The sequence below is a fragment of the Aquarana catesbeiana genome, linkage group LG13, assembly GCF_042186555.1.
Source record: "Aquarana catesbeiana isolate 2022-GZ linkage group LG13, ASM4218655v1, whole genome shotgun sequence".
NCBI classification, from domain to species: Eukaryota; Metazoa; Chordata; class Amphibia; order Anura; family Ranidae; genus Aquarana; species Aquarana catesbeiana.
In genome coordinates this window covers 73,812,745-73,829,837 of record NC_133336.1, presented here as the reverse complement: position 1 = coordinate 73,829,837, position 17,093 = coordinate 73,812,745, and the positions used below count along the sequence as shown (strand labels likewise).

Sequence of the window (17,093 nt, the reverse complement as noted above, 5' to 3'; positions counted from 1 at the left end):
AGTTTAACCATTTGATATGTTTACCATATTTTGTTGTAAATAAAATATGGGTTTATGAGATTTGCATATCATTGCATTCTGTTTTTATGTAAATTTTACACTGCATCCCAACTTTTTTGGAATGGGGTTGCAAAAACTATCACCCATAGATTATCGTGTTGTGCTTCTTCCAACATGTTTCTATGACTGTGAATGTATTTAACTTAAAGCAGATCTATAGCAAACATTTAAGATATATATATAAGTAAAATGCATCCTCCCAAAGATTTGTTTTTCTGTTCAATCAGTCCCATTATCCATGCAGCCCTAGCAAAGCCTGGTCGGCGACCTCACTTTTGTCTTTGCAGATAAGCAATACAGCATGGTCAAGGATCCACTCCAGCCTGCTGTCTTAACAACCCAATGTCACTGTAACGACACCCCGAGTATGAAATGGGTTAAAGCCGTTTAACACATTCCGTTTCCGAACACAAAGGCAGCTACCGAACACTTCAATCAGCCGAACAAGAAACATACATACATACAACATACAAATAATTCTTCCCCCCAAGTATGAGACGAGGCTCTGTATTGAGGGTCAAACAGGAAAATTACTTTTTATTGAAAGGCATACAAGTCTTATATACAGTAAAAAGAGGAGGTGTATACCTCCTGCTCATATTACTCTGAAAATACACCTGTGATCAGAAACCTAATTAACATGAGCTCATTAACTAATCCTTTAGACAGCCTAGGTGACTCAGAGACATGACCTTTAGGACACACTTGTCAACGAGCTTCACACATTAGTATACACACAGGACACCTCACAATAGCAGGAGCTAATTACAATTAACAATACAAACAGTGATCTCCCCAACTCCTCAGCCTAGTGGGCAACAAACTATAGTATGAGTAGACTGTCCGCCTCCTTCCCAGTTCTAGAGGCCAATGTGATCAGCTCTCTCAACTAACATGTTGAGTTCAGAATCAAACAAACCAAGAATAGTCTTTACATATATCCTGGGAGATATTGTGGATAAATATTACTGTCCCATTTTAAGTAATCCAATCATATTCTCAGGGTTCATTCTTTTCTTGGTCACCCTGCGCCCAACAGTGACTCCCGTCACAGTCACTGAGAAGGTCATTACTCCATCCTCCTACTACTTCAGCAAGTTCTGAGTGACAGCATTGTGAAATGCAGTAAAGCTTGATTGACTCTGGGTGCTTCCCCTCCCTCTTAGTCTTAGCTCATACCCTAAAATAAAGATATATTTTAGTATCTAGTTATACTGACTGAGGCAAGTACTAGATCTACTTAAACATATTGAATTGGTTAAATCGAGGCGGATATACTTCCACTTTAGGTTTATTGTTTATCTCATTTAAAAATCAAATATACAGTATTCCCTATTTTTAAAATCCCTCTATAAAAGCAGGAGGTGTAATTGCAGGTCTTATATGTATTCCTTGTTTTAGACATCGTGTTAGTGTATTTGGTTGTTGCCAACTTGCCAGTGGCTGTTCCTGTAAATATTCATCATGTTGTAATGCTGAAGTCGCACAGCCAATATGGCTGTTAGCATTTGATATTCGTTTCTCACCTTCTGGACATAGGTCAAAATGAGCACAATACAGCACTTAGCAGGCCTCCAGTGGCGATCCAAATCTGAGGCTGCTTTATCACTTTCAGCTCTATCGCAGATTGCTTTTAAAGTAATTTATTGTGATGGGAATACTCATCACCAGCATTCTCCACTTCTTTTTACCTTTTTTTTTCATTGGAGTGTCTTTTTTTTTTAGATACAGACTACAATGATGTGAAAGAATATTAACATGCATACTTTACAGGTAGGTTAGACTGGGTATTTGGAAGGGGTGCACTGGCCGTAGCTCAGGGAAATGTCATTCTAGGCTAGTCACACATTTATAATCCTAACTAATAAAAGTAGGATCAGTCCATCTAAAACTATACATTCCCTTTAACATTTGCCCAGAGATAAGCTTTAAGTGAACTAGTAAAAGGATAATTTTGGACTTTTTTTTAAAACATTCTTTATTTTAATTTTTTACAAAAAATAGCGTTTACAGTGAAATATAACAAAAATAATACTGCTCAAATGTACAATATATAAGAAACATAACAGAAAGTTCAATTGAGAAGCATGAATAATGAAAGCTAGGCTAACAATACGAGATCATGCATGAAGGTTGGTTCAGCATGTTAGAGATAATTAAACACTTGACAAGAAGCAGAAAAGGGTGTTACATGCAGGGTTACAAGCTACAATGTACTCCATTCTGCAAACTCTGTAGTGATACAGAGACAAAATTGTCCAAGGACTGTCTGGTTGAATATAAGTGTACAAGAAGGAAAAAAAAAATAGGGAAAAAAGGGAAAGGGAGGGGATAATTAGAGAGAGGGGAAAAAAAGAAATAAATAAAAAAAAAAAAAACCCACAATCACCTCCAAAACGCTTATCTTTGTGTCCTGCAATATAGAGAATGCAGGTACACCCTCCGCTTTAGATGTCTTGTGTATGAGGTAGAAGAGATAATTATCTGCTATTCTAATCCAAGGGGGCGACCCGGAGGGAATTGGAGGGAGGGAAAAGAACCGGTAAGAGAGGGAAAGGGTAGGTAACTGATGGGGAATGAGAGAAGAAAACAAGTACAGGTCCCTAATATGTCCTTGCTGACACTGAATGGTTGAGTATGTAAGCACATATTATAGAGATTGTATTAGGTGGTGCAACTTATAACTAATACAATATGCTCTCATCTACTGGTCCATTCATGAAAGGGATTCCCTGAGCACACTGCAAAGGAGTAAACTGGTTGGTGGTTGAAAGTACTCCTTTAGCAGTTCATTGAGTGGAATATTTATCTTGGCAGGGCAAATTGGTAATCTCTGTAAACATTAAAAACAAAAAATGTTTGTCTTCCAAGAACAGAGATTTGGAAACCATGCAAATGCAATTGCCATAATGGTTCAATAAAAATGTAAGGGTTTCCTCTACTAAACATTGCGTACATCAGTGACTAACCATGACCATTCATTACCATATCAAATGTGACTATGTGTAATACTCAACACTACACATTTGTTTAAAACACAGGTGATCAAAGGGGCAGTAAGTGCTAGCCCTCCAATGAAGATTTACCTTGCGTGGTAATATTACTTATGCTCATGTTTCCAAATATGCAAATTCTTTATCATACACTTATGCAATTCTGCAGCTCACACTCTGTGAGTGTTGGCTTGTTTGTGTGTTTCGTATGGTTCTAGAACCATAGACTGTAGATTTCAAGGTATAAATGTGTGTGACTTTACAATAACAAATCTACAAAACTGGGGCAAGGAAAGGGTTCATAATGTCATGCCACCCTCAGTTCACCTCCTGAGCATGAATTTGCTGAATTAATCTCTTATTATATATACATAATGTCACCTATATTTCTCCTAAAAGCTGGTAATGGATAGAAATGAGTCATGTACCAAGTCAACAGGTGAGAATTATACAGTGATGTGACTTCCTGAGCTGAGTAAAGATGCTGAATTTTACCCACACAACTGTGGATGCTAGATTTTGTAGATGTAGCATCTATGCTTTAGTCAATAATATTAGCCTTGCCTTCTCTATGATAGTAAAGCCTAATGCCCCGTACACATGGTCGGTTTTTCCGACGGAAAATGTTCGATGGGAGCTTGTTGTCGGAAATTCCGACCGTGTGTAGGCTCCATCGGACTTTCTCCATCAGGATTTCCGTCAAACAAAATTTGAGATCTGGATCTCAAATTTTCCAACAACAAAATCCGTTGTCGTAAATTCCGTTCGTGTGTACACAATTCCGACACACAAAGTTCCACGCATGCTCGGAATCAAGCAGAAGAGCCGCACTGGCTATTGAACTTCCTTTTTCTCGGCTAGTCGTATGTGTTGTATACGTCACTGCGTTCTTGACGTTCGGAATTTCCGTCAAAATTTATGTGACCATGTGTATGCAAGACAAGTTTGAGCCAACATCCATCTGAAAAAATCCATGGATTTTGTTGTTGGAATGTTCGATCGTGTGTACGGGGCATAAGACGCACTCCTCATCCTAACACTGCATTAAGGGCACTAGATGGAGCTGATAATCATAGGAAATCAACCTAGTAGGCCACATGCACACTGGGGGCTTAGTTGTGGAGGCACAGGCACACCGTCCAACCCTGTTGTGGCAGTCTGTGTTTCAAACATCGTCTCTGGGTGCAAACTGCCCTAAAAGCTAGTACCGCTTGGTGCACCATCCAGCCCCAGCAGCTTTCAGCCTCTCATAGAGTTTTACAGGCTGTTAGCAGCAAGGCTAAACACCAGCGTTTCATGCACCAGGGCTAAGGCCCAGTTTGCATGAGGCCTTAGAGAAGATATAGGGAGAATTTCTAAAGTCTGGGCAAATTCTTGTGACATTTGTCCAGGGAATTTTTTATAATTAGACCCCTTAAAATGTAGTAAACATTGCTACTTCACCATTAGACATGATATAAACCAGGGTTGGTCACCTTTCAGGATTAATTTTCCTGATACACTTATTTATTATATTCCTTTGCTCTCAGCGAAGGTCCTATGGTTCCTATGTTGGACTAATTAGATTATAAATGTCACAGTGAAAAATCCACCATTGGTTAAAATTATTAATAATGCTTTAGGAGTAGTCTTATAGTAGCAGAACTCGAAATGTCTCTATCCCGACATGAGTTACACATATGGCCATTAAAATTAATTGTATGGAGACCCTTCCCAAATAACAATGTTAGCATCTTGCTATTCACTTGATTGAGACTGGTAAGGTTGATAAAAATGCATTTCTTATCCGCATTTCTGCAGCTTGCTTAATGATCAACTTTCCTTGGAAGGATTAATATTCATAGGACACTTTGTCTAACTCAGACTCCTTTCTTGGCATATTTCCCTGAGCTAAAATCTATTTATGTGCCAGAAAGGCCAAACTTCAGATAATCAAATATTGAAGATAACTTGCTTTTCTACTTTACTAAACCCCAGCTGGTTATGAGATATATTCTGATCCTAGGGTGTACTAGGTTCTATATATTAAACTGTAAGAAGATACTTGATAGTGCCAGGATATAGTTCTTATACCTACCTTAATAGATGAATCATTTATTAAAACAAAAAGTGCTGGGTGCATGCAAGAGTGACTCCATCCATTGCACCACAAGAATTCCTAGCCTAGATAATACCCTTGCATGCACCTGGCTGGGGACTCATTAGATTACATCTATGTGTTTATAGATTCCATTCATGGTACCATAGGAGGTTTTATAATAGTGGAGACTTGGGGATTGTTCATTTTTTCTTGGATATCACACTTGTAGTACTGATGTGCAATGGGACTTTGTGGCACAATTTATGCGCAGCCCATTGTGGCATTTACAAAATTCATTATATTAAATGATTGGAGTCAGGGGGGTTGTCCAGGGGGTGGCCCATAGGGAGGTTGGGGGGAAGGTAGCGAAGGCAGTTTTTCATTGTGGGAGGAGGGGGTGGGAGGAGGTACTGGATTGAGGTATGTTATTAATATTTTGTATTTTGTAATAACTTTGCCTGGTGTCATATTCAAATGTATTTTATTTGTTTTGAATCATTTATTTGTGCATTGACCATGCAGGGCAAACAACAGACTTTGTGTAATGCCCCCTCCCGAGCAGTAGATACTTGGTTTTTCTTTCCTCCCCCACCTACCTTTAAGGCTAAGTATATACAGTATCTCACAAAAGTGAGTACGCCGCTCACATTTTTGTAAATATTTTATTATATCTTTTCATGTGACAACACTTAATAAATGACACTTTGCTACAATGTAAGGTAGTGAGTAGGGATGAGCCGAACACCCCCCTGTTCGGTTCGCACCAGAACTTGCGAACAGGCAAAAAATTTGTTTGAATACGCGAACACCGTTAAAGTCTATGGGACACAAATATGAATAATCAAAAGTGCTAATTTTAAAGGCTTATATGCAAGTTATTGTCATAAAAAGTGTTTGGGGACCTGGGTCCTGCCCCAGGGGACATGTATCAATGCAAAAAAAAGTTTCAAAAACGGCCGTTTTTTCGGGAGCAGTGATTTTAATAATGCTTAAAGTGAAACAATAAAAGTGTATTATCACTTTAAATTTCGTACCTGGGGGGTGTCTATATTATGCCTTTAAAGGGGCGCATGTTTCCCGTTTTTAGAACAGTCTGACGTGGGGGATGGATGCAGAGCGGCCCGAGGAGAAGAAGGGAAGAAGACGCCGATGCCGCGGAAGAAGATGCCGGACGAAAACACCAGAGGAAGAACCAGAAGAACCAGAAGAAGATGGAGGAAGAAAACGAAGGAAGATAGAAGAAAGAAGTAAGAAGATAGAAGAAAGAAGAAGCATTTAAATAAAGGAATTGTCAAAAACTGTCTCTTGTCATTTTTTTAATTTTTGACAGTTTTTTGTGAAATGGTAGGGGTACTTTTGTACCCCCTTACCATTTCACACAGGGAGGTCCCCTTGTTAAAGGGGGCTTCCAGATTCCGATAAGCCCCCCGCCTGCAGACCCCCACAACCACCGGCCAAGGGTTGTGGGGATGAGGCCCTTGTCCCCATCAACATGGGGACAAGGTGTTGTGGGGGGCTACCCCAAAGCACCCTCCCAATGTTGAGGGCATGTGGCCTGGTACGGTTCAGGAGGGGGGGGCACTCTCTCATACCTCATACCCCCTCTTTTCCTGTGGCCTGCCAGGTTGCCTGCTCGGATAAGGGTCTGGTATGGATTTTTGGGGGGACCCCACGCCGTTTTTTTTTTAAATTTTGGCACGGGGTTCCCCTTAAAATCCATACCAGACATGAAGGGTCTGGTATGGATTTTGAGGGGGACCCCATGCCATTTTTTTTTTGGGCCAGGGTTCCCCTTAATATCCATACCAGACCTAAAGGGCCTGGTATGGAATTTAGGGGGACCCCCCACGTTATTTTTTTTTTTTAATTTTGGTTCAGGGTTCCCCTGTGGGGAATTCCCATGCCGTTTTTATCAATGAACTTTTATGTGTATTGTCGGACCAGCAATTCATTAATAGCCGCGAGTAGTTTTAAATGACTTTTTTTCCTTTGAAATGTCATTTTGCTGTCAGACTGTTCTAAACACGGGAAACATGCGCCCTTTTACAGGCATACTATAGACACCCCCCAGGTACAAATTTAAAGGGATATTACACTTTTATTGTTTCACTTTAAGCATTATTAAAATCACTGCTCCCGAAAAAACGGCCGTTTCAAAACTTTTTTTGCATTGATCCATGTCCCCTGGGGCAGGACCCAGGTCCCCAAACACTTTTTATGAAAATACCATGAATATAAGCCTTTAAAATTAGCACTTTTGATTTCTTCCATAGACTTTTAAAGGGTGTTCCGCTGCATTCGAATTTGCCGCGAACACCCCAAATTGTTCGCTGTTCGGCGAACTGGCGAACAGCCGATGTTCAAGTCGAACATGAGTTCGACTCAAACTCGAAGCTCATCCCTAGTAGAGAGTGTACAGCTTGTATAACAGTGTAAATTTGCTGTCCCCTCAAAATAACTCAACACACAGCCATTAACGTCTAAACCGCTGGTAACACCAACATTTTTTACCAAAAATATGAAGCAGAATACATACAGTAAAACCTTGGTTTGCAAGCATAATTTGTTCCAGAAACATGCTTGTAATCCAAAGCACTTGTATATCAAAGCATTTTTTACAGGGTATAAAAGAGAAGAGAGGCACCTCTAAGTGTAGCAATAAGTTGCTAAATGTTGTACCTTCATTTAATGTAACCATATTGCTACACTTAGAGGCTCCTCTCTTCTTTTTTATACTCAGTTGTGACATGACGCTACTCTCATATCAAGACATCGCTTGTATATCAAGGCAAAATGTATTAAAACATTTTGCATGTCTCGCAAAACGCTCTCAAACCAAGTTACTCTCAAACCAAGGTTTTACTGTATAAGGTTATAAAGAAATTAGATTTTTAAAGTTTTTTTATTTGATATGTTTTATAGCAGAAAGTGAAAAATATTGGTGTTTTTTTTTCAAAATTTTCGGTCTTTTTTTCGTTTATAGCTCAAAAAAATTAAAAAACCCAGTGGTGATCAAATACTACCAAAAGAAAGCTATTTGTGCGGAAAAAAATTATATAAATTTCATTTGGGTACAGCATTGCATGACCATGCAGTTGTCAGTTAAAATAATGCAGTGCCAAAAAGCAAAAATGGCCTGGTCATGAAGTGGGGTAAATATTGCGGATTAAAGGTGGTTAAGCAGCAGATTATGAACTAATTTCAAAGCAAAAGTCACCTTAAAACAGTCCTTCATTCTTAACAAAAAGTGCCCAGACCCATAATATCGTACAGCATTTGGGATCTAACTATAGTCTTTTAAATTGCCACAGTGACAAAATGGTATTTATGTCAGAAGAAGGGATTTTTGTTAATGAGATCAACATTAGAAGATATCTGTTTTATTGTCTGGAGAGCTAACAGTTCAGTAAGTTCTTTGTCAATCATCATATGATCGCACCAGTAAAAGCGTAATGAAAAGGAGCTGTATGGAAATCCATTTCCTTACATATTGTGCAGCACAGTGAGAACTGCCTGCAGCCACCTTGCTGTCCAGAACGATGACAAGCCTTACATTGTCAGGGAAATCCATCTCTTGTTCTGCTTGTCATACCATGCTGCTTTGTTGTCAGACAGATAAGACATGCAACTGTGAGCCTGTTAACAATATGTGATTTTGTATTCTGCTCTGTACAATAGGCCCCATTGGAGACTGCTGAGCACTGAAATCGGTGGAATGGATTCCCCCTTTCAAATCTCTGTGAATTATGAACCATGTTTCCCAAAAACAAAGACCTTCCTAGTCCTGGACTCTCTCCATCTCAGGAACTGCTTTGGTGGTAAGATAATTGCAGATTTTTTTTTACTTTTTTCCTTCATCAAAGTATATTGAAAAGATGACATTGGGTTTCTGACCATGTTACAGCCCTATTTAGGGGGTAACATGTAAATACAGCCCCAAACATTTACAGATTTGCGGGGTTCTTCTACCCTCAGCCCGCATAGCTGTATCATTTATTCACAAGTTGTGAATGAAAATACTACAAGTCTGCCACCACAGTTGAGAAGCCTCAAGTTTTCAGGAAAAGCACAAGTGTAGTCCATTGATATTTCCTCCAGCTCCATAGCTGAAGGTCCATACCTTGGTACAGAGCAGGGGCGGGCTGAAGGAAGTGTCTGTCTGCAGGAGCCAGAGAATTGCAATTACGATCCACTGATCATGGGTGCAAGTCTTTGCATAACTTACATTTATTATTTTTGTTGAAAAATATGGAATTCTCCTTTAAAGCCAGAACTTTTTGTTAAGTTTTTGATAAAGTAGGGAATAATATCACCAATAATAATACATAATAATATCACCAATATGTGTGTTTTTTTCTCATTGGGGAAATCTCCCTTTACTTCCTGTCACAGAGGCACAACAGGAAGTGAGAGGAAATTTCTTCACTTTAGGCAGAAATCCCCTCTTAGACATATGACACAGAAACAGGTGTCCCCATTAGAAAATTCGGGTGATTTTCCATTACTTACTATCACAGTAACAATTAGGACAAAACTATTTTGGCTTCAGGTGTACACTATATTACCAAACGTATTGGGATGCCTGCCTTTATACGCACATGAACTTTAATGGCATCCCAGTCTTATGCCCCGTACACACGGTCGGATTTTCCGACAGAAAATGTGTGATAGGTCCTTGTTGTCGGAAATTCAGACCGTGTGTAGGCTCCATCACACATTTTCCATCGGATTTTCCGACACACAAAGTTTGAGAGCAGGCTATAAAATTTTCCGACAACAAAATCCGTTGTCGGAAATTCCGATTGTGTGTACACAAATCCGACGCACAAAGTGCCACGCATGCTCAGAATAAATAAAGATATGAAAGCTATTGGCCACTGCCCCGTTTATAGTCCCGACGTACGTGTTTTACGTCACCGCGTTTAGAACGATCGGATTTTCCGACAACTTTGTGTGACCGTGTGTATGCAAGACAAGTTTGAGCCAACATTTGTCGGAAAAAATCCTAGGATTTTGTTGTCGGAATGTCCGAACAAAGTCCGACTGTGTGTACAGGGCATTAGTCCGTAGGGTTTAATATTGAGTTGGCCCACCCTTTGCAGCTATAACAGCTTCAACTCTTCTGGGAAGGCTGTCCACATGGTTTAGGAGTGTGTCTATTGGAATGTTTAACCATTCTTTCAGAAGCGCATTTGAGAGGTCAGGCACTAATGTTGGATGAAGAGGCCTGGCTCACAGTCTCCGCTCTAATTCATCCCAAAGGTGTTTTATCAGGTTGAGGTCAGGACTCTGTGCAGGTCAGTCAAGTTCCTCCACCTCAAACTCACTCATCCATACCTTTATGGACCTTGCTTTGTGCACGGTGCGCAGTCATGTTGGAACAGGAAGGGGCCATCCCCCAACTGTTCCCACAAAGTTAGGAGCATGAAATTGCGCAAAATGTCTTGGTATGCTGACGCCTTAAAGTGATTGTAAAGTCAGAAGGTTTTTTATCTTAATGCATTCTATGCATTAAAGAGGTTGTAAACCTCCATGGGGAAATTGTACCTATAGGTAAGCCTAGAATAAGGCTTACCTATAGGTACTGTAAATATCTCCTAAACGTGCGCCGTTCAGGAGATATTTGCTGTTTACTGTACCGATTATGTCATCGGCACATGGGCTCTGAAGGAACGGCCCCCCAGGCAAGTGTGCCGTGACCGGCGGCTCCCGTGCACATGCACGGGAGTGATGTCACGCGGCTCCGGCCAGTCACAGAGCCAAAGTCCGTAGCCCCGAAAGGAGGACAGGCGAAGATGGATGCGGCCTGCAGCGGGGACAACACAGGCTTCGTTTACAGGTAAGTGTCACATAATGTGCTAGTATGCAATGCATATTAGCACATTATGCCCTTACTTTGCAGGAAAGAAGAAAGGAAGAAAAACCCACCAGGTTTACTTCCTCTTTAAGATAAAAAGCCTTCTGTGTTCAGCAGCCCCCTCAGCCCCCTAATACTTACCAGAGCCTCATCTCTATCCAGTGATGTCCACGAATGTCGCTGCCGTCCAAGACTCTCCCTCTTGATTGGCTGAAACACAGCAGTGGCGTCATTGGCTCCTGCTGCTGTCAATCAAAGTCAGTCAGCCAATCAGGAAAGAAAGAAAGTGGGGCCATACCGCAGCTCCATGTCTGAATGGACACAGGGAGCTGTGACTTGGCTTGGGTGCCCCCATAGCAAGCTGCTTACTGTGGGGGCACTCAACAGGAGGGAGGGGCCAGGAGCACCGAAGAGGGATCTAAGAAGAGGAGTATCCGGGCTGCTCTGTGCAAATCCACTGCAACAGAGCAGGTAAATATAACATGCTTATTATTTTTGTTGAAGATTAAAAAAACAAGACTTTACATTCACTTTCAGATAAAAAGCCTTCTGTGTGCAAAATTTTTGACTTTAGGAAATCCCTTCACTGGAACTAAGGGGCCAAGCCCAACCCCTGAAAAAAAACCCACACCATAATCCCCCCTCCACCAAATGAATGGAAATTAAGTGCACAAAGCAAGGTTCATAAAGACATGGATGAGCGAGTTTGGAGTGGAGTAACTTGACTGGCCTGCACAGAGTCCTGACCTCAACCTGATAGAACACCTTTAGGATGAATTTGGGATGAATTAGAGCGGAAACTGCGAGCTAGGCCTTCTCGTCCAACATCAGTGCCTGACCTCACAAATGCGCTTCTGGAAGAATGATCAAACATTCCCATAGACACACTCCTAAACCTTGTGTACAGCCTTCCCAGAATAGTTGAAGCTGTTATAGCTGCAAAGGGTGGGCCAACACAATCTTGAACCCTACGTACTAAGACTGGGATGCCATTAAAGTTCATGTGCAGGTAAAGGCAAGCGTCCCAATTCTTGTGGTAATTTAGTGTACTTTAATTGAAAATAAATGTAAAAAGCCACAACTTCCTCTAGTTGTATTCATGGCCCAGTGTCTGTTGACCATGCTGATGTCATGTTAGGAATAATTTTAGTTAGGCCTTAAAAGAGTTTGTTGCAATGTTTCTTGTATAGAAGGTCTAAATAGTCATTTCCGTACACTTCTGTGTCCTATTTCTTTAGGTAACAAAGAAGATTTATTCTCTTGTCCATGGGAGTCATCTTTCCTTTGTAAAAATGGGGAATGTATTGGTCGCACAAAAATTTGTGACTTTCAGATAGACTGCCCAGGAGGAGAAGATGAAGGTGCAATATGTGGTAAGTTCCCACATTCCCATATCAATTATTAAGTGTTAGTATCATTTCTCTTATACCTATAAGGATAGTCTTTATTATTGGACCCTTTCTATAAACAGGCCATCTCACTATTCAAAAAATTGCGGATAAAAGCACAGAAAAAGGTTCACTTGCAGTGTGTTTTTGAACTTGCTAGAAAATTTGACTACTCCAGGAACAGTCAATTCCCTGGCACAGTCCTCTGCATCCTTGCACATTATAGCCTTCCCCTCCTCTGGGAGTGTCTAGTTATTCTTTGTGCTGGCACAGCTCCTCCACCACCTCTCACATTCCTACATTATCATTATTTTAATTTCTGGGTGAAAACAACGGAATACTACAGAGTGTCAAGCTCTGAGAGTTACAAATCAAAGTTTGGATGAAATTTACCTTATTCAGAGATTTGGATGTATCCGAATCTCTGAATCACAATAGTAACAAATTTCAACAAATCAGAAATAATGAAATAACGAAAACAACAAATTCATTTGTTTCATTCAGATGACTGGATGCGATAGTTTGGGCCTTTTGTTAATGTATGAAACATTCAAAATAATGTACCTACATAACGAATGATTCAAATTGATTCGGATCTATCCGTTTTTATTCCAGTGACCGTAGCATGAATCATACAAAATGCACTACATAATACATATGAAATGGGAACATATTGCAATAAATAGTTACAGTAAGGTATAAAAGTGAAATAAGATAATTCCTACTTATTGTGTTTGGGTTAGATCCATCAGAATCTCCGAATCATAACATAACATAAATGAAATTATATAGAGATGTTACAATCTGATTGTAATCCATATGACCAGCTGTAGCCTTTTATATTATGTGTGTTGTCTTTTCAGAAAATATCCTCCCTCCAGGTGGCCATTGCACTTTTGAAGAAGGCACTTGCCACTGGACTTCTAATACTACAACTGGTAGCTCATGGACATATACCAATTCAGTGCAGTTGAATTCTGGAGATAACTTCCACTCACTTTCTACAGCAGGTAAATAGATGCACAATATATGTTTATAATGCGTTTTTTTTTTCTTCAAAGGATCCAAGTGTTCTCCAAAACTGAATAAAAGAGTTTAATTACTCACAATTTCCACAGTTCATGATAATGGGCTTAGGCTTTGGCTGAAAGCTCAATTGAGCCTTTAGTTTAACCTCCCTGACGGTAATCCTGAGTGTGGCTCTGGGTTAATCTTCAGTACCCCGTTAGTATCCCTGTAGTGTCACTTACCTTGTCCCTACAATCACCTGATGTCCTCCTGCTGTGTCCTCCGGCCAATGCCAGCATCTGTCTTCCGGGTTCCCTTCTCTGCGGGCGACGCAGGGGGCGGAACCAGGCGGGAAATTCAAAAAACTGAAACAAAACATGACATACACACAATACATTGTAATACATTGTAATCTGTTAGGATTACATTACTGTATCAAAACATTTCACCTCAGTTTTGTGCCCTGCCTGCTGTTTTACCACTCTTTCTGCCTGGAAACTTGAGTATGCCCATGGCATCCAAAAAGCATCCCTTTAGGTCAAAAGTGGTTTTAGACCAGCTAGAAAACAGCGATAGTGAATTAGAATCACTTGCATAATTGAGCGATAGTGATTCGTGGGGAAATTCCTCATCAGACACTGAAAGTAACGACAGCAACGATTCTGCGACTGAGCTCAGTGATGTGCGAACTTGGTGCTTTCTGGTATGAAAGTAAATGTTGAACACGACAATCCCTTGGCATATTTACAAATATTTCTGACCGATGAGGTTACTAAAAAAAAATTACTGAGACAAAGAGCAACAATTAGCTACTCTGCATCGGAAGTTTCCAAGAAGCAGAAAGTGGGAACCAGTGACCAAAGATAATATTTGGAAATTTCTAGGCCTAATAATACTTCAGGGAGTGCTGGGGAAACCCCTGCAGAAGTGGTATTGGACAACTAATAAATTACTTGCCACTCCATTCTTTGGCGCGATCATGTCAGAGTACAGATTTTCCCTGATCATGAAATTTTTACACTTCAAAAACAACAAAGAATTTGATGAAACTTCTCATCCTGCACCAAAACTAAAGAAAATTTGGGAAGTATCTCAAATGATTATAAAGAATTTCCAACGGGGCTATGTGCCAAAAAGAGATATCATCATAGATGAAAGTCTAATGGCCTACAAGGGAAGGCTCAGCTGGGTACAATACATTGCATCAAAGAGAGCACGATTTGGTGTAAAATCCTACATGCTATGCAAATCGTCAACTGGCTACATTTGGAATATACACTGGAAAAGGAACAAAATTCAATCCAAAATACAGCAACTATGGAATGGCAACATCTTCCGTTCTTTCACTCATTGAGCCATTGCTAAATCAGGGCTATTGCGTAACAACCGACAACTTTTATACGTCTCCTGAGCTTTGAGTTTCTTCAGCAAGACAAAACAGATGCCTATGGAACAGGGCTAACTGGCGCGACATCCTACAAATGTTTGGCAATAGGAAGCTGAAGACTGGAGAAATGGTTGCCTACCAGAAAGGTAAAATGATGGCAGTGCGATGGCATGACAAGAAAGATGTGTGCCTATTGTGTACAGTTCATATTACCTCCACTGTTATGGCACGCACGAAAGGTGGGAAAGAAATCATGAAGCCTGAAGTAGTGATAGACTACAATAACACCATAGGAGGTGTCGAAAGAGCCGACCAAGCATTCACATTCTACCCAGCAATGAGGAAATGGCAAAATAAGTACTATAAGAACATCTTCAGGCATCTTCTTGAGCAATGCTTGTGGAATGCCTACATTCTGCTAATAAAAAAGAGTGACAAGCCTGTGATTCATTCTGACTTCATTTGGAAAGTTACCGAATGTATCTTTGTGAACCACCAAACACCATCAATGACTGTGAATAGAGCTGGATGTCATGCTGTTAGCATTGCCAAACCGGAACACCTGACTGGTCGTCACTTCATGGACTACATTCCACCAACCGAGAACAAGTCAACACCTACAAGAATGTGCGTGGTTTGTTGTTTGAAGCGAGAGGACAGTGGAAAGAAAATCAGAAAGGAAACCAGGTTTCATTGTCCTGATTGTGACGTCGGACTTTGTGCAGTCCCATGTTTTACTAAACCAATATGCAGTGTCTAGTATTACAGTGACTAGTAATATTGCACTCTTATTTGGACAAATGTTAGTGTTTTTGGTTTGATTACATTATTGAATTATATTTATTATTATTATATTATTATTTTTTTATAATTATTTATAATATTATAATTTATGATTTCGTGTTTCAAACTTTATCATACCTGGGATGTCTACTAGACTCTTGTTTGGACAGATTTAAGTGAGTTATTCCTAAGAATTACAGGCCTACAATATAAAACAACAAATTTCCATGCAAAACATTGTACAGCTTTGACATTCAAAAATACTGACATAATCAGACCGCCAAGGAGGTTAAAGTAGAACTATAGGCAAATTTTTTTTTTATTTTGGTTAGAGCAAGGGAGGGTTATAACTCCTGTCTGTTTATTTTCACAATGCTGGCAAATTAAGGGAATTTCTTGGGGACCCCCAAGTCACCAGAACTCCCCTCTATTACTTTTATGGGGACAACCCAAAATTTGGGGTTTTCTTTAACTTTCACTTTTGATGATAATGGTAAACCGACAAATTGGGTGAATCTCCTTAACGGGGGCACAGACAGCAATAAAATTTGACGGGCCTTCTAACTTCCTCTCCATTATATCCAAAACTAAAAAAAAGTTTTGCCTTTAATTGTACTTTAAGTCAGCTAAAAACATTCCAGGTACATCAAAACAAAAGTTGTTTAAATCTTAGCTTGTTTTCTTACTGAAACAACCACAGCCTGTGCAGAAAAGCCTGTCCCCTGCCAACAGCTGCAGGGTAGGAATTGTTGGGAAGCAGTAGTCTTATTGCAAAGGTTTAAAACACCCCGTACTGAGACCTCTAGTTGTGCAATCAGCAAAGCTCATTGAGTGGAGAGCTCTGGCTCTGCATCAGAGGGGGGGTGTTGGACCTCTGCAGTGAGATCACTGCTTAACCACAGAGATTGTGACTGTTTTTTAAAGAAAACAAACTGTAAGGCTAGGTTCACACTGTTGCGGCTTTGGGGGCCATGTTTGTGTGGGCACGGCAGCCCATTCATTTGAATGGGCTGCTATGCCTGCATCTCACGCAGGAAAAAGTTTCCTGCAGCATTTTGAAAACGCAGCAGCCAGGAAATCACATGTTGCTTTTGCACTATGCAGTTTCCCTGTGGCTTCCGCACTTACAAATGCACTGTATTTTTACATGCGTGGTTGTGCCATTAAGAATGAATGGCAGCCCCCTGCATTTTTAAAGAGCAGCACGTTTTGGCTGTGGGTGGTTGTGGGTACAGGAACAGGTGTGATTCCTGAATCCACAACCACCTGCAATAGTATGAACCTAACCTTAAACTTTCAGGCTCTGTTCACATCTTGGCGTATGGGGGGGTAACAATCGCGGTAAAATCGTGCAAATACAATCCGGGATGCTCGTTGCCCAAAAGAAGCTCATGTACCTCTTTTGGGCGACAGGCATCCCATGATTCTGTTTGCGCAATTTTACTGTGATTGACGCCCGACGAATCGCGGGAACATTAAGCTGCATTTGGGGTGCCATTGAAATTGACGGGCAATGCACCAGGAATGCACAGGCGTC

General features: G+C 40.5%; 1 long non-coding RNA gene across 1 annotated transcript in view; it reads right to left on the bottom strand.

Moving 5' to 3' along the window:
* Positions 1 to 304: 304 nt before the first annotated feature.
* LOC141117128 (uncharacterized) overlaps positions 305 to 17,093 on the bottom strand; it is a 32,242-nt gene continuing 15,453 nt past the window's right edge. Inside the window, exons 2-3 of the long non-coding RNA XR_012237107.1 lie at positions 13,629 to 13,751; positions 305 to 1,240 (exon numbers count right to left, since the gene is read on the bottom strand). This is a non-coding gene — a long non-coding RNA (uncharacterized lncRNA). The remainder of the gene's footprint in view (positions 1,241 to 13,628; positions 13,752 to 17,093) is intronic.